Consider the following 20,834-nt stretch of genomic DNA (forward strand, 5'->3'; position numbering starts at 1 on the left):
TTCAGTGTACCTTTGGAACTTTGACACTTTCAAATAAAGTCCATTTAGGAACATTGTCACTCCACAGAGGGTTTTTTTTGTTTTCTTTGGATTTTCTTCTTTGTGGATATTTTGGGGTCAATTCCTTAAATTTTTTTTATTGAGCTCAACAATTAGAAAAACAGAAGTACAACAAAATACAGAACAAGCTCATATTATAATCGTCAGAAAAACACCCCCCTCCCGTCAGATTGCCCATACAACCCCCCAACCTCAACCCCAAATCCCCTGAAAGGGCCTCAGTGTCAAGTGCCCAGGAACAATTAAATAGGATATAGTCCAACAGAGCAGACAAGCTCATGAGAAAGGCAAATACCAACCAATCCCTGCCCCCAATACCTACCCCCCACCCTCAGTCCTCCTTCAAGTCTACCTCAAGATACCAAACAAGAGTGAGATACATAAAATCCCAGAGAACGCAACAGGTGTAAGCAGCAGACTCAAGCAACAGAGCAATCGGTCAACAGTTCAATAAGTGACTACGAGCCCTTGGGGTCAAAGTGTTCTAAAAAGGCTCCCAAGTCCGTTGGAATGTGCGCCCAAGTAGGGAAGAAAAGTCTAATATGTTTCTGTGTTCCCATTGCAACAGGGTGATCAGTCGACATCGCCAAAGAGAATAATCAGGACTCTCCACCTCCATCCGTATAAGCAGGATGCACTTTAAGGCTATCGTTACTGCCCACCGGAGGAAAGCTGCAGTTCCCGGTCGATGAGGAGAAAAGTGAAGAGGAACTCCAAACAAAAGTAAAGGGGAAACGTTGGATGCATATCTGCCAGATCCATTCCACAAAAATAAAAATGGCTTGCCAAAAAGCCTGGCTGGCAGGACAGGACCAAAACATGTGTCCCAAGCCTGCTTCATAAGCATCACAACGGAGACAGGCAGCATTTGCTCTAAACCCAGATAGGCATGAGATAAAAGCACAGTGTCTAATATATATAAATACAACTCATGTCTGTTCATTAGGAGCATTCTGGAAACGAGGCTGGTTAGTGGGAACTGAGGACTAATATCAGCACTACTGATCTATGCTCATCAATAATATTAAAATGAAATAATAAGCAATACTATAGATAGCGATTACAGGTTAATAATCTTACCGCATTATACATTTGCCAAGACCTAATTTTCCAAATTCAGGACTAAAATTAATTTAAGTTATAATCTGTACAAGAATTTCACAGATAATATTAACAATTGTACTTACCTCTGCATCAGATTGCGGTTATAGCTTCTTTAAGCAATGCATTTAACCTTTTATGCTAATGTCAGCATAAATTGACCCAAATCATCATTGTTTTTCTACTTTTTCTCATTCTTCAGTTCTCTTTATGCAATTGGCTATTCCAGACATTTTCCCAAGTATGGCCTTGGCTCTGGTCTTTTATACACTAAAAGAATGAGGGTTGCAAAGAGGTGAAAAAAAACCAGACAGCAGATACAGTTCAGGAAAAGGGACATCACTTGAAGAATAAATGGAAAGTAACATGATCATGACCCCTATCAAAGGCTATGAACTAGCCAAAAGCCATGGCTGACAGTACAGCTGATATTCTACCTCAGCATTCTTCCTCTCTATTTTAAGTTAAATTATTTACATGAAGATGAACTGTAAACTGCAAATACAGCAATCGGATTGGAGAACGTCGGGGTTGACATACGCTATTTGGCTGGGATGGACACTGTTTAACAGAGGATCAAACAAAGAATCCACTCTGACATCATCATAAATAGCCAGGCAGACCTGCTGCTCTCTGCGCCACTTCAAATGGAGAGAAAAATTGCAGTCTACCACAAATGTCATCCCCAGGACAGTGTAATGATGTTATACATTTTATTAATAAGTATAATGTATTTCTGCTGGATGCAGCATTGCCCATGGGACTTCTCCTCTAACACAACACGGATTATGGTACACAAAGTCCAATCAAAGAAAATAATCTACCAACAATTCAATCAAAGCTTTTATTTGTCATTTATTTAGCCTTTATGTTCCATTAGCATTGTTCTGATAAATGTTTCTCACTGCAGTGAAATGTGAATTAGCCAGCTAATATGACATGCTGTGCAAAATCAGATTACATTAACTGAAAGCCATTTCCTTGTGGAAAATGCAGGCCGTGTTGTGTAACTTGCACTAGGCAACAGTAAATTGCAGGGACTTTGCCATAAAATGTCATGATCAGCTGATGGTTTTACTATTATTAGATTAAAACCTGTTGCATCAACTGCCACAGGCATCCACCTATTCAGGACCCTGTTCACTAAATAAAACATTCCCTTCTACTTGCGCAGAAATAGCAAGGATCGAAAGCTGGGGTCACAAACTATGCAAAATTTCCAGAGATTTTCTTTACATGTCAGTCTGTTATTGAGAAAGACATGGGGGAAGCCACTGCTTGCCCTGGATCGGTAGCATGGAATATCGCTACTCCTTGGGTTTTGGCCAGGTACTAGTGACCTGGATTGGCCACCGTGAGAATGGACTACTGGGCTTGATGGACTCAGTCAGGCTATTCTTATTCTTAGCACTTAACCCCAGTCATCCACATCCCCCCTGCACTCTCTACCATCCTAGCCCTCATCCTTCTCCCTGCTCCACCAACCCTTTGAACCTCCCAAAACTATAATTTTCAGTACATCTTAAGGACTATCTCTTGTATCTCAAATCCACACTCCTTACTTCACTGATACTAGGAAACAGAAAAGTTAATGGATGAATACAATCTATTCTTAAGGGGTTTTTTTAGTGGGGGGCTTAAAACCGCTTAAAGGAGAGTGAAAATGAAAGACATAAGAGGAGGGTAATTTTATAACCTGCTGCCTATGGAGAATGTGGAAACTGAGCCTATTTTAGGCTGTTATATAAAAGCACTGCCAAAATAAGGTTCTGTCAATGTGCCTCGTTAATGATGTATTTATAAAGGGACCATCAGAAAAAAAAGTCCTTAGCAATAGTAGCATATCAAATAGCCCAGATTTTCAAGGCTTGTTTTTCTGAATCATCAGTCTCTTGTAGAGGCCAAACCCCCAACAGTTGACATTAAGGACTAAGGGGGTTATCATATCATTGTGTTGGCTGACCATGGAGTATACTGTAGAGTAAGTATAAGTTGTTATTGTTGGTTTATCTAAGCGGAACAGACAGGCAAACAGAAGGACACCTCACCTTGGTATACAATGAAAAGGCAAGTGAGGTGTCTTTTCATCTAATGATTAATCTTTATTACAAACAATGGTCCCAACAAGGATAAGATGCTTTATTCATATTTACATTCTTTATGTATCTATGCACATGTTTATCTGTTTTTAATTGTTGCTTATCAAGGGTCCTATAAGCATATCTTTGTTTTAGTTCTTAAGCTTTCTATCTTTGCCATACTTTGCTTTTAATGGTTGATCTATCTGTTTTCAGTGGTTGCTGTACTTATTCTATATTTGCTTTACTTATTCTATATTTTGAAATTTATTATTTATGTTCCATTGGTTCTTAATATTTAAATAACAACCAATCCCTGATGTATATGCATATATATATATATATATAGTATTATGTATATGTATATGCATATTTTATTTTTATGTTTTATTGTTTTCCTAAGTGTTTTGTTTTGTACCGTGTTTTTTCCATGTTTCATTTCCATTGTTTTATATTTATGCAATGTTTCTTATGATATGTTTCCTATAGTGTCCCCTGAAGAAGGCATCATCTATATGCTGAAACTGGGATCCTTGTTGGGACCATTGTTTGTAATAAAGATTGATCATTGATTGAAAAGACATCTCCCATGCCTTTTCTTTGTTTTCCTGGTTTATCTAAGTGTACATCACTTATCACCAGAATACCTACAGGATTGTGTGTATGTGCCCTCTCGACCATTGTGCTCTGCTGCACATTATAATTTGGTTATTGCAGCTCATAAGAAATTATGTTTACAGACTATGGGCTCCTTTTACTAAGCTGTGATAGCATTTTTAGCACATGCTAAACCCGCACTACACAGCTAGAACTAACGCCAGCTCAATGCTGGCATTAGCATCTAGCGCGCGTGGCAATTCTGCACGCATTAAGCACGCATTAAAACCGCTATCGCAGCTTAGTAAAAGGAGCCCTATGAGATCTAGTACTTTCCTAAGTGCGGGACCTGCTGAGTGGAACAAGTTGCCAGAATACATCAAGCAACAAAAAGATTTGTGCAAATATAAAAAATTGTTAAAGCGTCAAATGTTTTGCAAGATAGTAACATCGTAGATGACGGCAGATAAAGACCCCAATGGTCCATCTAGTCTGCCCAACCTGATTCAATATAAAAATCTGTTGGTTTTATTTTCTTCTTCTTCTTCTTAGCTACTTCTGGGCAAGAATCCAAAGCTCTGCCCGGTACTGTTCCTAGGTTCCAATTATTGAAGTCTCTGTCAAAGCTCACTCCAATCCATCTACACCAGGCTTGTCAAAGTCCCTCCTCGAGGGCCGCAATCCAGTCGGGTTTTCAGGATTTCCCCAATGAATATGTATGAGATCTATTAGCATACAATGAAAGCAGTGCATACAAATAGATCTCATGCATATTCATTGGGGAAATCCTGAAAACCCGACTGGATTGCGGCCCTCGAAGAGGGACTTTGACACCCCTGATCTACACCCTCCCAGCCATTGAAGCCCTCCCCAGCCCATCCTCTACCAAACGGCCATATATAGACACAGACCGTGCAAGTCTGCCCATTACTGGCCTTAGTTCTTCAATAGTTACTATTATTTTCTGATTCTAGATCGTCTGTGTTCATCTGTGTATATGAATTGCAAATGTTGATGCTTTTGGACATGTTTGTTTTGTTATTTTTTAATTGTGTATGTTTGGTTATAATCCTCCTTGTTTAAAGGCAGAATATAAATAATAAACTATATCAATGTGGGTTACTGTTAAGACGTATTATTTTACTACTAACTTGTGCTTCTTTAGCACAGGATACATTTTATACAATGAGACCTAGCAGCCCTTTAACCAAACTGCAGTAAAAAGGGTCCTTAGTGTGTCATTCCTATGCGCTAAGGCCATTTTTTTCCACATGGGTAAAATGGCCGAATTTCAATGTTTTCTTTTAATGGTCATGCACTAATTTTCCCATTCGTGCATGGCTGTTAGTACATGAGCTCCTACCACCATCTATTTTATGGGTGCCAAGGCCTCCTGTAGGATTGGGGACTTGTATACTGCCTTTTTGTAGTTATACAACCACACTCAAAGCGATTTACAAACAGGTTTGCATGAATCGGTTAGCATAAGGCAAGGTAGCTGCACTAACCGATTCATGCAGAACATGCCTACTCTCTACAACAGACCTGCCCCCAGTACTAAAATATAAAATCTATTTTTCAGCACATAGGCAATACGCACTGATGCCAAAATTACTGTGGGATGTTTGACCACGCCCATGCATGTAAGGCATTTTTATTTCCGGTAAGCATACCTTAATGCTTACCGCAGCTTGGTATAAGGATCCCGCAGTTACTAAAAATCCGACTTAACAGTAAAGCAACACGTCTTTACAGTAGTCCACGATAATAATTTCCTCCTTAGGAGATCTAACCAATAGATTTATTTTTTAAAGTAGAGGTTTCTACCGCAGCCTGGGGAGCTAAATACTCCAACGCTGCTCCGACACTCATAGGAATTCTATGAGTGTCAGAGCATTTAGCACTCGAGCTGCAGTAGAAACTTCTACCATGGCTTAGTAAAAAGAGGGAGGGGGGGGGAATTGTCATCCAAAACAGCAAAATGTTCTTGCTCTAAAAAGCAGGTGCTGTTTCCAGAATCAGGCTCTGAATATGCAACAAGTTTTTCAAACAAATATGTTTTTTACCTGTCGCCTAAAAATCAAATAGAAACCTAAATTAAAACCACCCCAACTCCATCCTAAGGCTGCCCAGCTCTGCCTGGACAGTGCCACAGCAACCAGGAAGGAAATGCTTAATAGTTATATCCAACAAGTTGCACAGAATATTCCCTCCCGAGGTGCTCAGCATGGTTGAACCATTCAGGAGCATTTGCTTGCCAGTGGCATCCATGTATATTGTATATCTCTGTGTATTTGAGCATCCTCAATATTGAGCCAATTCCTTGATTGTGCATAGAAAGGAGTAACTTCATTTGAGTTTAACAACCCTAATCATTTTGAAAAGTTGGCTCTTATGATGATATCCTTAACAAAACGGGGCCACAAATATCTATTTGTAAAGCAGCATTATTCTGATTTCAGTTTCAGGAACATGGTAAGAAATGCAATCATAATTTGAAAGAAGGCCTAGATACCTTAATCGGATCGCCAAAAGAATTATTCAGATAGGTTGATGTATATGAACTTAAGGAACCGTACATTTTTCTTTTTTCCAGGAGAACCATATCTTAAGAGGAGACACATGTTATCTCAAGATCAACACTATGCCCCAGAGCCAATATGGCTACTAGAATTTGCAGTACAGTATGAAAGGAAATCCTGCTTGGTCCTCGGTGCCTATCTACAGTAGACACTGACCTAAGCTGTTAATCTTTTACCAGCCGTGTTAAAGTGAGTATATATTCTATACTAACATTGCCAAGATGATGACACAGTATCATGTGGCGAACCACTTGTAATGGCTACTTGTGTGATGTTTTCTTGATACTTGTATTATATACTATTTGTGAGAACAAACCACAAAGGGCTATCAAGCATGTGATAATCAGAAGTCCTTTATTAATAGAATTGACATGTGCTATGTTTCGGTGTCAGACGCCTGTGCTAGGGATCAACCAAGTTTGTAACAGATTTCTTAAAAATAGTCTAAAACAAATTAATATAGGCCAATGAATATAAAAACACAAATGCATTTTTGCAGTGTCACTGAGCGCGGGAACTCAAACAGCATGGGCTTCTGTTTATCCCAATCTTGATAGCCCTATATGCTTTGTTCTCATTGTTTGTGCTGTGTATTTTCACCCTCTCTTCATTGCTGCCTTGATATTATATACAATTAGCAGGGTTATTTGCTACTACCTTCCCCAATCATCTTTACACCATTCTCCCCTGTTAAGGCCAGGTATGCATTTAGGGCCTGATTCTATAAACGGTACTGATTATAGAAGTCCACCTAGCAGCACCTAGGCATGCCAGGGTTTTCCTGTCCTAATATACTGACGCCTAACTCGGATGCCTAGCGATACCTAAGTCAACCAGGCCTATTCTCTGCACCTAACCACATCTACTTCTCAGGTAGGTGTTGTTAGGGATTGAAAGGAGCCTCCACTTAGGCATCGCCAGGTGTCATGCAGAATTCCGCATTTAATTTTTAATATTTTAATCAATTATTCATTTAGCTTCAATGGCGCAATCAATTGCCAGGCCATTTAAGCTAATTAATTGAATTTAGGTCAGGGACGGAGTTTAGTGAGGGGTTGCTAGGCACCTCAATTATGACACCTAGCGGCGTTTAAGTTGCTATTTATAGAATCAGGCCCTTACTGTCCGGAAGTGAACGGATAGTTGAGTTGGCCAGCTACCCGACAGAAATCCCAGTGTGGGATCTGAATGCTGGTCGTGGGCACAGTAGGCGAGTGCTATATTGATTGAATCACAAGGTCTAGCATTCTGATGGAGTATGACAGTCTTACTCTGAAGCGCCTATGCAAACCTTTTGCTTATCTTTTGTAAGAATGCAATGCAGTGTTTGAGACGAATAAGCCAAGTAGAAGTATGCCATAATTAATGTGAATAAAGCATGTCCTTTGAACTTAATATAAAGAAAATGTGACTCCCTGTGATGTGATATCCTTCATTTAGCTATAAGAAATAAAGTGTGGCGGGTCTGTGGTAAGGGAATATGCAGTAGCAATAAGTGTTTGTGGTAATATGTGTGCATTTGCCGTGATATCCAGAGATGGGCGAGCGCCATGTTCCAGGCCTTTTGACTTCAAATATATGATTTTCAGTCATTTCAATTTAATCTGTTTCAGAGGTTACAGATGGAACCTCTCCATCTCAGAATGAAAAATGAACAAACAAGACAAGAAGGCAGAGATGTGCCTACAGAAATTGAAATGGCTAAATGAGATGAGACAAAGCTAGATGAGGTCAGATTTGAGCAGGACAGATAAGTGACGGTAGAAGGATTTATCTTACAAGGGAGCTATCCCGTGAACCTTGTATATTCAAGGACTCTATGATCAGATTCCAGGTTTAGTGCTGAGGGGTTTGGACATTTTCATGTTAGAGTGATTTCTTTTACGACTGAGGCAACCAAAAGACTAGATTAATTTGTCTTGGTTTCTGTGGAGAATATTCAATGGATTACCTCCAGTGGCGTACCAAGGGGGGGGCGGGAGGGGCGGTCCGCCCCGGGTGCCAGCCCCTGAGGAGGTGCTCCCGGCCTTGCCGTTCAGTCCCCCCCCACCTCCGATGGTCCGCTCGCCCCACTGACCTTCCTGCACCACCTACGAAGCAACCCGCAGCAGGATCACGACGTCAGCGATACCTGAGCTGCTTGAGCGCTGCTTCCTGCTCCGCGGTCCCGCCCCTCCTCTGATGTCAGAGGAGGGGCGGGACCACGGCGCAGGAAACAGCGCCTAAGCAGCGCAGGGATCGCTGACGTCGCGATCCTGCTGTGGCTGCTTCATAGGTGGTGCGGGGAGGCCAGGGGGGCGAGCGGTCCTTCGGGGTGGGTCGGGGCATCAGGCCTTCAGGGTGGGGTGGGCGGGCGGGCAGGCAGGCTTTCAAGGGGGAGGGGGGGTGACAGGCAGGCAGGCAGGCCTTCAAGGGGGGACAGGTCTTCAAGGGAGGATCAGGCAGTCCTTCAAAGGGGGAGGCAGGCCTTCAAGGGGGGGGACAGGCCTTCGGGGGGGTATGCAGACCTTCAAGGGGTGCAGGCCTTCAAGGGGGAGGGACAGGCCTTCAAGGGGGGGCAGGCAGGCCTTCAACGGGGGGACAGGCCTACAAGGGGGTGGGACAGGCCTACAAGGGGGGGGGAAAGGCCTTCAAGGGGGAACAGACCTACAAGAGGGGGGAAAGGCCTACAAGGGGGTGGGACAGGCCTACAAGGGGGAGGGACAAGCCTTCGGGGGGGTGCAGGCCTTCGGGGGGGTGCAGGCCTTCGGGGGGTGCAGGCCTTCAAGGGGGTGCAGGCCTTCAAGGGGGTGCAGGCCTTCAAGGGGGGAGACAGGCCTTCAAGGGGGGGACAGCCAGGCAGGCCTTCAAGGGTGAGACAGGCCTACAAGGGGGGGACAGGCCTTCAAGAGGGGGACAGGCCTACAAGGGGGGACAGGCAGACCTTTAAGGGGGGACAGGCCTTTGGGGGGGGGGACCCTGGTTTAGAAGTACACGGAGGGAAGGGGGTGTTCAAAGAGATGTGCATATGCCAAACTTTGGGGGGGTGAAGAAATAATGGGTCTGAAAATAGAGGAGAGGGCGAGAGATGATGGACCATGGGATTTAGGGAGGGAAGGAACAGAAAGGGAGAGAAATTGGACACAAGGGATGGTGTGGAGGAGGGATAGAGATACTGGATAGGAGGGTAATTGGGAAAAGAAAGGGAGAGATGGTGGACTCTGGGGTGGTGGGGAAGGAGGGAGAAATGCCGGATGAAAGGGTAGTTAAGAAAAGGTGGATCTGTGGAGGGAGATGAAAAAAAGGAAAGATACCAGACTTCCTGGGGAGGGAAGGGAAATGGAAAGGGATGGTTGGTAGATGGATGGTTAGCATGCAGAACGAAGAAAGAAGGAGACCCTGACAAGCAAGTTATCAGAAGAAAACCAGAGCCTTGGACCAACAAGATTTGAAATATAACCAGACAACAAAAGGTAGAAAAATTAATTTTATTTTCTGTTTTGTGATTATAATATGTCAGATTTGAAATGTGTATCCTGCCAGAGCTGGTGTTGGACTGCAAAGGTGAGCTAGGATTTAACAGAGAGAGGAAAAGTCCTTTTTGTTTCTTTATTTTATTTACACCACAGCGCCAGTATGGTTAGGAGAAGCCAAAGGGGGTGAAAAAGCTATAAAATCCACCAGGAGTTTTGAAAAAAATCACCCAACTGGGCAGGTAAATCGAATTGAAAAACCAATTCAATAGGCTGAATCGAATCAAAATTTTTTTTCCTGAATCTGACAGCATTAGTTTGCGCTACTGTCTTAGACTTTAGGACCTGGGATTGGGGAGAGATGACATCCTCAGTACTTTATAATGCAAGTGAAACGAGGATTTGGTCAGACTTTTGAAGGGTCTGCAGAAAAAAAATATTGTATAGGCCGGGGACATGAGACAGCAGGAAATGGGAACTTTTCTTCCTTTTATTTTTGTGAGTGGAAAGGCTGAGGATGTCAGAGAGTTCAGTTAAAATATGTGCTTTATAAGAAAATATAATAATGTGTTTTATAAAGTTTATAGCATAGCTGGCCTACCCAGTGAGGTGTTCCTAGTGGTGGTGGTGGCAGCGTGTCAATGTGTTGAGAGGAAGAGGTGGTCTGGGAAATTCTGCTGAGCAAACTGCGGGCCCATTTCCACCCCCCAGTTAGTCCACTCCACTCAACTGGTTCACACACTGAGTGGGTCTTTGGGTGTTGTTTTGGGATCTTTTCCAGTGGTTTATCAGTATCTCCTTGTGGTCCAAGGAAGGAAACTTTGTTATCCTTAGCATTGACCTACAGAATATGTTTGTAACAGCACTGCTTGTGTCGCATTAGGCTATGTAGTGATCGAAAGAAAAAAACAGACCTTTGCACATTTTTGCACTATATGGTGGGTGTATGAGGAGATTCACATTTCCTGCACAGTTAAGTCCATGTGAAGTTACCTTGTGCTGTATTTGACATCTAGCAAGGTCTCTGTTTGAAAGGAAAGATCTAAACTTAAAAATGAAGTGGCCAGAAGTTATGGTAAAAGCAGATAGTGTAGCTGGTTTTAAGAAAGATTTGGACAAATTCCTGGAGGAAAAGTCCATAATCTGTTATTAAGACATGGGGGAAGTGTCTGCTTGCCCTGGATCGGTAGCATGGAATGTTGCTACTCTTTGGGTTTTGACCAGGTATTAGTGTCCTGGATTGGCTACCATGAGAATGGGCTACTGGGCATGATGGACCATTGGTCTGATCCAGTTAGGCTATTCTTATGTTATGTTCTCATCTGTAGGGGCCTTTGTTTTCACTTCTTATTTTAATGTATTTTTTTTCTGGGAACTTATCAGTGTTTTTTATAATGGGAACAAAAATGGAAGATAATTAATGTGTGTGGGATGAGGGGGTAACTTATTTCTTCAGCTAAATAATTCAATCCACCTCAAACAGACATAGGAGAACTCGCACACCATTCACACACCCTCCAACCAAAAACGTCAAAAGAAAAAAACTGTTCGACAACCTCCTAGCCATTCGAGCTGCAACACTCGACCCCCAACTCTACAACCTATTGACCTCGACCACAAACTACAAAACCTTCAAAAGAGAAATAAAAACCCTTCTATTCAAAAACACATAAAACCAAACTAACACAATCAGAACTGTCCCAAGCATCATCTGCAACTACTCCATATGTACTTCTGATGTCATGACAATTCAGACATAATTTATGTTATGTTATGTTTGGAATATAAGAAAATTTTCACTGCCTGTTTCTATTCTGACCATTTATTCCATTTCATGGTCATTACAAAAAATATTTTTTTACATGGGGGGGGTGTCAAAAAATGATGGGCCCCGGGTGCCACATACCCTAGGTACGCCACTGATTACCTCCAATGTGGGGTTAAATTTACTAATACACACTCCCGCTTTAGCATTAATAAAGGACTTCTGATGCCATTAACACAAGCTATTGAAAAATGGGTGTATTGCAGGAACCGGAACCTGTGGCAAATAGGAATCAAAGTGTATTAGTGTGCCCTAACATGGTAGCATCCTTTAGTACAGTGGTCTTCACTAATTTTTAAGTCAGGGCCACTTTGGACCTAAATGAGCTAAAGAAGAGCAACCAAATATCTTCCCATGTCAATGACATCTGCCTCCTAGCCTGTCTTTAAATTTTTTATTGAGGGTATCTTCAAGAAGATAGACATTTTAAAATGCATTCTTTTTATCTATTTTTCTCCCATGAGCTTGGGTAGAGAGGCAAAAAGTAGCAGGGAAAAAAAAACCCCAAATGATGATGAAGGCCACAACAGAGGCCTTCAGGGGCCGCCAATGTCCCCAAGGCCTTGCATTAAAGAACACTGCTTTAGTAAATCTAGCCCTTCAGAGCTTTTTTACAAAATCTGTCTCAAAAAAGTCCTTCTGCAATTTCTCAGTCTGCATGCAATTTTATGACTGAATAATTTTGTCTCTGTAAATTTGATCATTTCCGTGTAGTAAGCAGCATCGTGCTTTAGTGTAGCGGTGTATTTCTGTTTTTCCAGTGCTAATTTTACTCTGAGTGTAGTGTGAGTTCGTGTTGAGAAATCAAAAGTTAAACCATATGCAAATCACATGCAAAAAGCTGAATCCATAATGTAAAAAAAAAAAAAAAAAAAAAGCTTCCATATTTTAGTGTGGTGTTTCACTCTTTCTATCATCGCATCTTTATTACAACTTAGAGATGGAATAAAAATACAACATAGGAGCAAAGGATCATTTGAAGTGAACTGTGAAACTTTAGAATAGATGACTTTGTATAGCTCAGACTCCCAAACCTCAACCTCCTTCCCCGGTAGCTCAAGAGGGAGAAAAAAAAGACTCCACTCCCCAGAACTATCCATAGCACCCATGGCACAGACACCAGGCACAGACTGGGGAACCTATTGATTGTTGATAAGGTCCTAACTATACAAACACAGGCAGCAAAGTAAAGAAATACAGATACCAGAAAAGGAGGAAAAAAACCTCAGAGTTCCAGGCTCAAAAAAAACACCTTTAGATTTGAACTCTTCATCACTGGTATAACAAATCTGCTGACCCAAAATATCAGACAAATTATTTTAACTGATAGGTGCTCTTAACTGGTGAGTGCTCCAAAAACTTCTCAGAATATTCAAACTCTTATATAAAGCCTACCTATGTTTGCATAGTTTAGAAAATCTATTGATTGTTGATTCTGGGGTTCTCTGTTTTCCCTATATCTAGGAATTCTATAATACAAAAGTAAAGAAACATAAAATTATTTACAGCACAAATTTCTTATTTAAAAATGTCTTCAATAATTTTCAAATAAAAAATAATTAGACTTCTGTCTTAGGGTCCCATTTACAAAGCTGCTGTAGCAATGCAATAAATACATTGAAGCCCATTGGAATTGAATGGGCTTCAATGCATTTACCAAGGCAGCACTGCTATCTCGGCTTTATAAAAGGGGCCTTTAAAGATAAAGGAAGAAAATTCAACATCAATGCTGCTTGATAGGATAATGAACTAGTATAGAAATGTTTCCCATCTTCCTTGTGGTAATATGTGTGCGTTTGTCTACAGTAGATGATAATGTTTGCACATTGTCGCAACCCGCGGGCTCCTGAAATGCGCAGCGAGCCTGGGCCATAGCAACCAACACTATTCCTAGCGTGTTCCCTTCAACTAGGGAATCCTTCAGGCGCATTAGGCGTCAGCCTAGGGTGAAAACAGCAAGTAAAAATAACCACAGTGAAAATAGGCAAGGAATCCACTCACACAGAAAAGTCAAAAAATGCAAATAGGCTTTTTATTCCTGACCCAGAGTCAGGTTGTTCAGAGGTTCTTAGAAGACTAATATTTCACAATACATTGGTGCACAAACAAACACATGCAATGTTGGGCCAACCTGGCCACACTGGTTGCACAAACGTTAGAATGGCTCTTATTTTCAAAGTCCAAAAGAAAAAAGAAACACAAAACCAAAATTATGGCTGGACTTCAGTCTTTACCACTCAGTCCTCTTCACCAGCCTTAATGGGTAAAAGGGTAAGTTCATCAATGCTCTCTTTCCTGGGAAAGAGCAGTAAAGAAAAATACACACAGTTCTTGTAGCTTGGAAAATAAACTTTTCATAAGCTCAAAGGTAAACTGCTAAAGCTAGGGAACTCTGGCACTGGCTGACTGCAGCTAAGGAGCTTACCCATATGGAGCTCTTCCGTGGCTGACGTTCCCTTCAGTAGCTTATCAGTAGCTAATGAGACTCCAGCTGTGTGGAGAGGAGCGTAAGGAAAAGGCTCTGTAGTTAAATGTTCAAGCAGTTTAAAGCAAAAACAATGCAACAGAATGCTTCAGAGGTTAGCATTGAAAGTCAGACAATTAGCTGTACACAAAAACATAAACTCAGTCTCAGGAGTTCAAAACACAGGTTAGAAAAAGTATCAAAATTCTTCCCACCTTTCAGCTTGTGTCCATAACTTCTAACCTCTCACTAGGCTCACTGGGCAAACCATAGGTTCACAGCTTTCTCACTGCTTCTCAATGGTGGGTTCAGACTCTTCTGAAACGTCCACCATCTCACACTCTTCCCCCAGCTCATCAGCATTCAGCCGGGGAGAGAAGTCATGCTGCCTTTCAGGATCACATTCCCAGCTTCTTTGCTCCTCCCCCTCTCTGGGTCTCAGCTACCTCATTTTAACAGGCTCCAAGTCACCCCTCCCTGCTCTGAAGAGGGGGAAGGGAGAAAGCTCTCTCTGCAGCTGTGTCTGCTTATGTGACAGCTTCCTGCTAATACTCTGGCTTTCTGGGAGCTGTAGTTTCCTTGCTCCTGAGTTCTTTTGTGAGCTAATAGCAGGCTTGGTAGCATAACCTGCCACTGGCCTGGACTCTCCCTGGCAGTCACTGTCTGGCTCATCAATGTCAGTGCAAGGGAAGTCAGTGCTTTCATACTTGGCAGAGCCAACCTAGTCAGCTCTCCTGCGTAGGGGCTTACTGCTCTTCCTAGTTAAATCTGAGACAAAGGAGGAGGGCTAGATTTGTCACAATATAAGGAGGAAAATCACCATACAAAAATTTAAAAATAAAAATACAAAGCTTAAAATATATCCAACAATCAACTGGAAGCCAATGTAGCTGCACAAAAAGAGATGTAATCTAGCTGCTACATTTTGCACAAATTGAAGTCTGGCCCTCTGAGACTGTGCAACCAAGATAAATGATGTTACTATAATTTATCTGAGTAGAGCTAACGATTGCACAAAGTCCAGAGGTTCAAAGAATCTTTAAACAGCTTTTAATTTCTTTAAAGTCAAAAAGGAGTTCTTCACTTCTTCATTAATCTGATTTTTCATATTGAGTTTTAGGACTTCAAATGATTTGATTATATTTAGTGTAATCATTTTAACAACAGATGGCTCAGCAAAGTACTTTAATGCAACACACTGAAATTCAATCATTAGGTTTTTCTTCTTATACAGAAGATGTGTCTTGGAAATTTAGCATTGTAAGGTCTACTGGATCATTTTTATTTTGACCTACAGGAGGGTAAGAAGAGAAAACTTCTTTACAAATCTAACGTATTTAAGTTAGTGTAAATAAAGTCCTAATAAGGAAGCCATATTGAAACCACATGAAAAATAGCTTCCTTTGGGCCTTTTACAGACGTTGAAGCATTTACCACATCGGCTCGCGCTATCGGGCTTTGGAAAAGAGGGGGGTTTATTAAATATGTACTAAAAATTGTTGCAGAAGATTCATACAGTTTTGTAATAAATATTTGATCAGAAGAATCTGTACTTATATTACCAATATCACGTCAAAAAGAAGATATCAATACATTTAGGTCATTACTATTTTATTATTTATTTATTGGCAAATTTCAAATTTGAATACAAATAACTCAATCAAAAGAAAATACAAGTATCACTTTATAGCACTCAACAAACACAAAAGTGAATAATATAAGAAATTATTTATATTGTGATTCTAATTTAAAGTCCATATTACTGAGGGAGCTCAAGCTGAACCAAAGGCAAACTAAATTAAAAAAATAAATACTTAGAATATATATTCCAAACTACAGGCTGCACTAAATTAGATCTATTGATGATAACATGTTAACAAACCCCAGAACTTAACTAACCTTCTCCCACATCCTGCCTTTGCTTATCTGAGATAAATTTCTCCAATTGAACAGAATCCAAAAATACTGTTACATATTGATTTTGTTGAAAAGTAATAAAACACTTGCAAGGAAATTTTAAAAAGAAATTTATTTTCTTAAGGATCTTTTTTTTTAAGCTTTTGTAAAATGAAAATAAAGCCTTAGCACACTCTTGCATGGGGTTTTCCCCATGTGCTAAGGCCATTTTTACCACAGCCGTAAAACAACCATTTTTCTATTTTCTGTACTAATGGCCATACACTAACCCTCTCCTTTACAAAGCCTTTCTAGCGTTTTCAGTGAAAGCCACGGTGGTAAGAACTCCACTACTCATAGGAATTCTATGAGCATCCGAGTTCTTACTGCCATAGCTGGCGCTAAAAACGCTACTGCGGCTTTGTAAAGGAGGGGGTAAAGTGTAGCAATTTTAAAAAAATTACCACATGAGCACATAGGGACCGATTCTACAAATGGGCATTCCAGTTGTAGGCACTATCTCACAGCCCATCGGGACGCACATTTTTAGTGTTAGCTGTCCAAAAAGGGAATTATAACAAATTTAAGGATGTGTGGAGGCCATTGATGGATTTTTGTAAAGATTAAAAAATATTCTTCCCTGAATTAAACAAATTATAGAAAATAGGGGAGGGAGGGGGGTGGGTATTTTTTGATTATAATAGAATGAATATATTTTTTCATAATTATATAAGGAAGGGAGATATTATTATATTTTATAAGGGTTGTTTATAAGATGTCAAGTGTATTTGAAAGTGAAATTGATATTTGTATTGATTGTACTTGATTTAAGATATGAAATGAATAAAGTATTTATAAAAAGAAAAAATGCAGGCGGAGAAGGACGCCTACATTTTAGGCATATGTTGCGCTCCTACAGAGATACGGAGAGACCCTTACGGATGCCCAAGGCATGGCGTGGACATGGTCTCGACCGGAAGTGGCCTTAGGCGTCTGTAAGCATTTCTGCACGTCTCCATAGGCACAAGACAGACGCCTTAAATGTAGGCCTGTAAAACGCTTGCCTACATTTAAGGCATCTATTAGTAAAAGTACACACGATCCTCTATAGGACGTCGATGTGTGATTGACACGTGATCGGCAGCCGCTTCTTAGGCAGCCACTGAGATCGGCATCCTTTAGAGCAGGGGTGTCCAACCTTTTGGCTTCTCTGGGCCGCATTGGCTCGAAAAAAAATTTTCTGGGTCCGCACAAACGCGCAAACGCTGCAGCAAGACAGAGGAGGGAGCCGGTAAGACGGTAAACACCCGGGGGCAGCAGAGGAAAACACTGCATCGCCTTCGACCGGGGCCGCACAAAATACTTCACAAGGACACCCCTGCTTTAGAGAATCAGGCCCTTACAGCTATCCATTTTGAAGGCATTAAGGGAGCACTAACCCCCAAATTATGTATATGGTGTCTTAAGCTTTGAGTGCAAATCAGTGCACATAGCTTATTTGTTCGAATAACTTGTTTGATTAATTGGCCCCATTAGTGCCAATAATTGGCAATTAACATCATAATTGATGCTAATTGACATTAATTAAAAGTTACATGCATAACTTGGAAAGCATATTTCTGTAAAAAGAATGTGCCAGTCGTAGTGCATGAATTTGAAAAGGGGACTTGATCAGGGAAGGGGCATGGATGAATCGTGGGCATGCCTAAAAATTATGTACATTGTTTCTGAATGCTCCTAATCTACATACATCTTAGGAACAAGCATTTAGGCCTGGTTTTATGTGGGCTAAAAGTTATGCAATGCACTGGCATTTAGCCCTGATTATATAAAAGTTATGTACCTAGATCAGCATGCCTAGCCAATCTAGGTACCTAACTTATCCCCCTTTCGCAAAGCCACGCTAGCGGCTGCTGTGCGTAAAAATCCCCGAAGCCCTTTAAATATCTATGGGCTTCAGGGCAGTTACTGGAGCGGCATGTACTAGCATGGCTTTGAAAAGGAGGGGTTAATTATTTAACAAACTTAATCAGTATCGATAATAAGAACTTAGCACTTCATAATTAGCTTAAAATTAAAATGAATTGGGTGGCAATGACGGCTGCTTTTGGGTAGGCACATAACCCATGGCGCCTATCAGAAAGTAGGTGTGAATAAGGAGCAGATCTTGGGCTTGTTTTGTGAGTAGAAACCTAAAGTGAACTTTAGGCACTTAAGAACATAAGAATTGCCGCTGCTGGGTCAGACCAGTGGTCCATCGTGCCCAGCTGTCCGCTCACGTGGTGGCCCTTAGGTCAAAGACCAGTGCCCTAACTGAGTCTAGCCTTACCTGCATACGTTCTGGTTCAGTAGGAACTTGTCTAACTTTCTCTTGAATCACTGGAGGGTTTTTCCCCTATAACAGCCTCCGGATGAGCGTTTCAGTTTTCTACACCATTATTTAGGCCAAGAAAACACTGGTATAAATAGGGGATGCCTAAGTCCAATATAGGTACTGCTGGGCACAATTCTATAAATAGCGCCTAACTGAAAATTGACAGGCGCTATATGCCGCATTCCTCAGTGCCTATGTCTTTAGGCATCTTTTATAGAATTGGGGACTAAGTATTTATTGCAAGGACACCCACCATCTACCTCCTGATATGCCCCCTCCCCAAAAAAATATAAAGTTTTTTTAGCCTCCGGATCAGCACACATTAATTTGGTAGTTATTGTAGGATGCTTGAGTGTATCCTACCAGTGGCGTGGCAAGGGTAGGAGGCACCTAGGATGGTGGGACCCCCCCCCCGGACTGCTCTACCCCCTACCGCTTCTTCCGTGCCCCACAGCTCCTTCCTGCACCCCTACTCTTCACTTGCACTCTCGGACAGGATAAGGAACATTGGCACCCAATTACCCCCAACACCTATTTAAAAAGCTATCATATCCATGTGTCAGTTGTGGCATTTACACGTTTATGTCCCATACATGTGAAAAAGCTAAGTTCAAACGGGGAGAGTGTGGCGCAGTGGTTAAAAGCTACAGCCTCAGCACCCTGGGGTTGTGGGTTCAAATCCAGGCTACTCCTTGTGACCCTGGGCGAGTCACTTAATCCCCCCCATTACTCCAGGTAAATTAGATAGATTGTGAGCCCACTGGGACAAACAGGGAAAAATGCTTGAGTACCTGAATAAATTCATGTGAACCGTTCTGAGCTCTCCTGGGAAAATGGTATAGAAAATTGAATGAATAAATAAATAACATGGAGATCCAAATTATACAGATATTTCAAGGTGACATATTTTGGGTGTGTTTTTACCAGCACAGAGAGGGACAGGGGCATACCAAACACAATACCGCAAAAAAAAAAAAAAAAAGCACAAAGGGTCTCAATGAACAGGGACTTGTCCTTATTGACCCAACATGAGCTGTATTTATGCATACAATGCCTCCATCAAGGGTTGGCTAATGAGCAAAATATGATTACCAAACTTTGGGGATCAGAATCAGTCCTAAAGCCTGAGCTCAGAGAACAATCTCTTAGTCCTGTGTTGTTTCGATTTCTTTTTTTGATTTAATATATCTGAGTGGGGCTATTTCATCTAGAACGGATGAGGTTAGGTCCTGCCAAACTCACTTCACCCTACACAACCCCACAAGAACGACCAGAAACAAAAACATCTTTGCATACCCAAAGATTACAGGCTGCAGATACAAATCCTTCATGGACAGAACCTTTAAGTTCCAAGCGAACAGACAGCAAATCTGGCTGAAAAACCACATAAACGAACCAACTATGACTTATAATACATTCCGCAAATCGATCAAAACCACCCTATTCGCTAAATTCATTGACTAAAACGGTCCCCTCCCCCACTAAGACCCCCCTCATGGATGTTCTAAATCTTTCAGACACTCATTACCCTTGGATCTCCAATTAATATGTAAGTTTACCATTTAGACTATTGTACGGCATCTAGACTCTTTGTTCGGTACTGTATTTAAACTTATTGTATAGTATTGTATTTAGACTTACTGTATTGTATTATATGTGGACTTATTGTATTGTATTAGCATTGTACTGTACTAAGACCTTTGTTATTCGCTGAATGTCCAGCCTTCTTACATTGTAAACCGCCTAGAAGTCGCCTGACTATAGCGGTATAGAAAAATAAAGTTATTATTATTATTATTATTATTATTATTAGATTATGGTCCTATCAACATTTGTGCCTACCGGTGCCAGTTTGTTTCCAAATATGGTAAAAGAGGTCAAATCTTTATTGAAGCAACAAAACAAAACAGGACTCGACACAGTTCCATGTTTTGGCATAGAAGGCTTGTATCAGGAGTCACCAATACTTCATAGATTGATCCTTGATGCACAGCCCAAAGAACAGCACTTCACATGTAAAAACAAACAGCCAGAACAATACACTTCTCCCTCCGTATTCGCGGGAGTTAGGGGCAAAGCCGGCCTGCGAATACCAAAAAAAAAAACCCCAAATAATTTTTCTATCATATTTGTGGTGTTGTGTTTAAACCCCCCCGCGAATACTGTGAAATTGCAAATAAAACTGTTTGCCAGGCCACGCTAAATTGCAAATTGCTGAAATTTTCTTTCTGCACGCTGCCGTTTGCCAGACCGTGCTGAAGCAAGTGCTGAAAAAGGTGTCATTCGGGGGCTGGGGCCAGCAAGATAAAAACCGAGAATAACTAAAGTCGCAAGTGCTGAACCTGCGAATACAGTGGGAGAAGTGTACATTCAAATGGTCGATTGTCTCAAGGTCCTTAGGAACC

General features: G+C 41.3%; 1 protein-coding gene across 6 annotated transcripts in view; it reads left to right on the plus strand.

Moving 5' to 3' along the window:
* LINGO2 (leucine rich repeat and Ig domain containing 2) overlaps positions 1-20,834 on the plus strand; it is a 2,394,831-nt gene that overhangs the window by 2,011,767 nt on the left and 362,230 nt on the right. For all 6 annotated transcript variants that reach the window (XM_033919804.1, XM_033919821.1, XM_033919813.1 and 3 more), the window contains one exon: positions 6,433-6,607. The gene's annotated coding sequence lies outside the window, so the exon portion shown is untranslated. The remainder of the gene's footprint in view (positions 1-6,432; positions 6,608-20,834) is intronic.

The sequence above is a fragment of the Geotrypetes seraphini genome, chromosome 1, assembly GCF_902459505.1.
Source record: "Geotrypetes seraphini chromosome 1, aGeoSer1.1, whole genome shotgun sequence".
Classification (NCBI taxonomy): domain Eukaryota; kingdom Metazoa; phylum Chordata; class Amphibia; order Gymnophiona; family Dermophiidae; genus Geotrypetes; species Geotrypetes seraphini.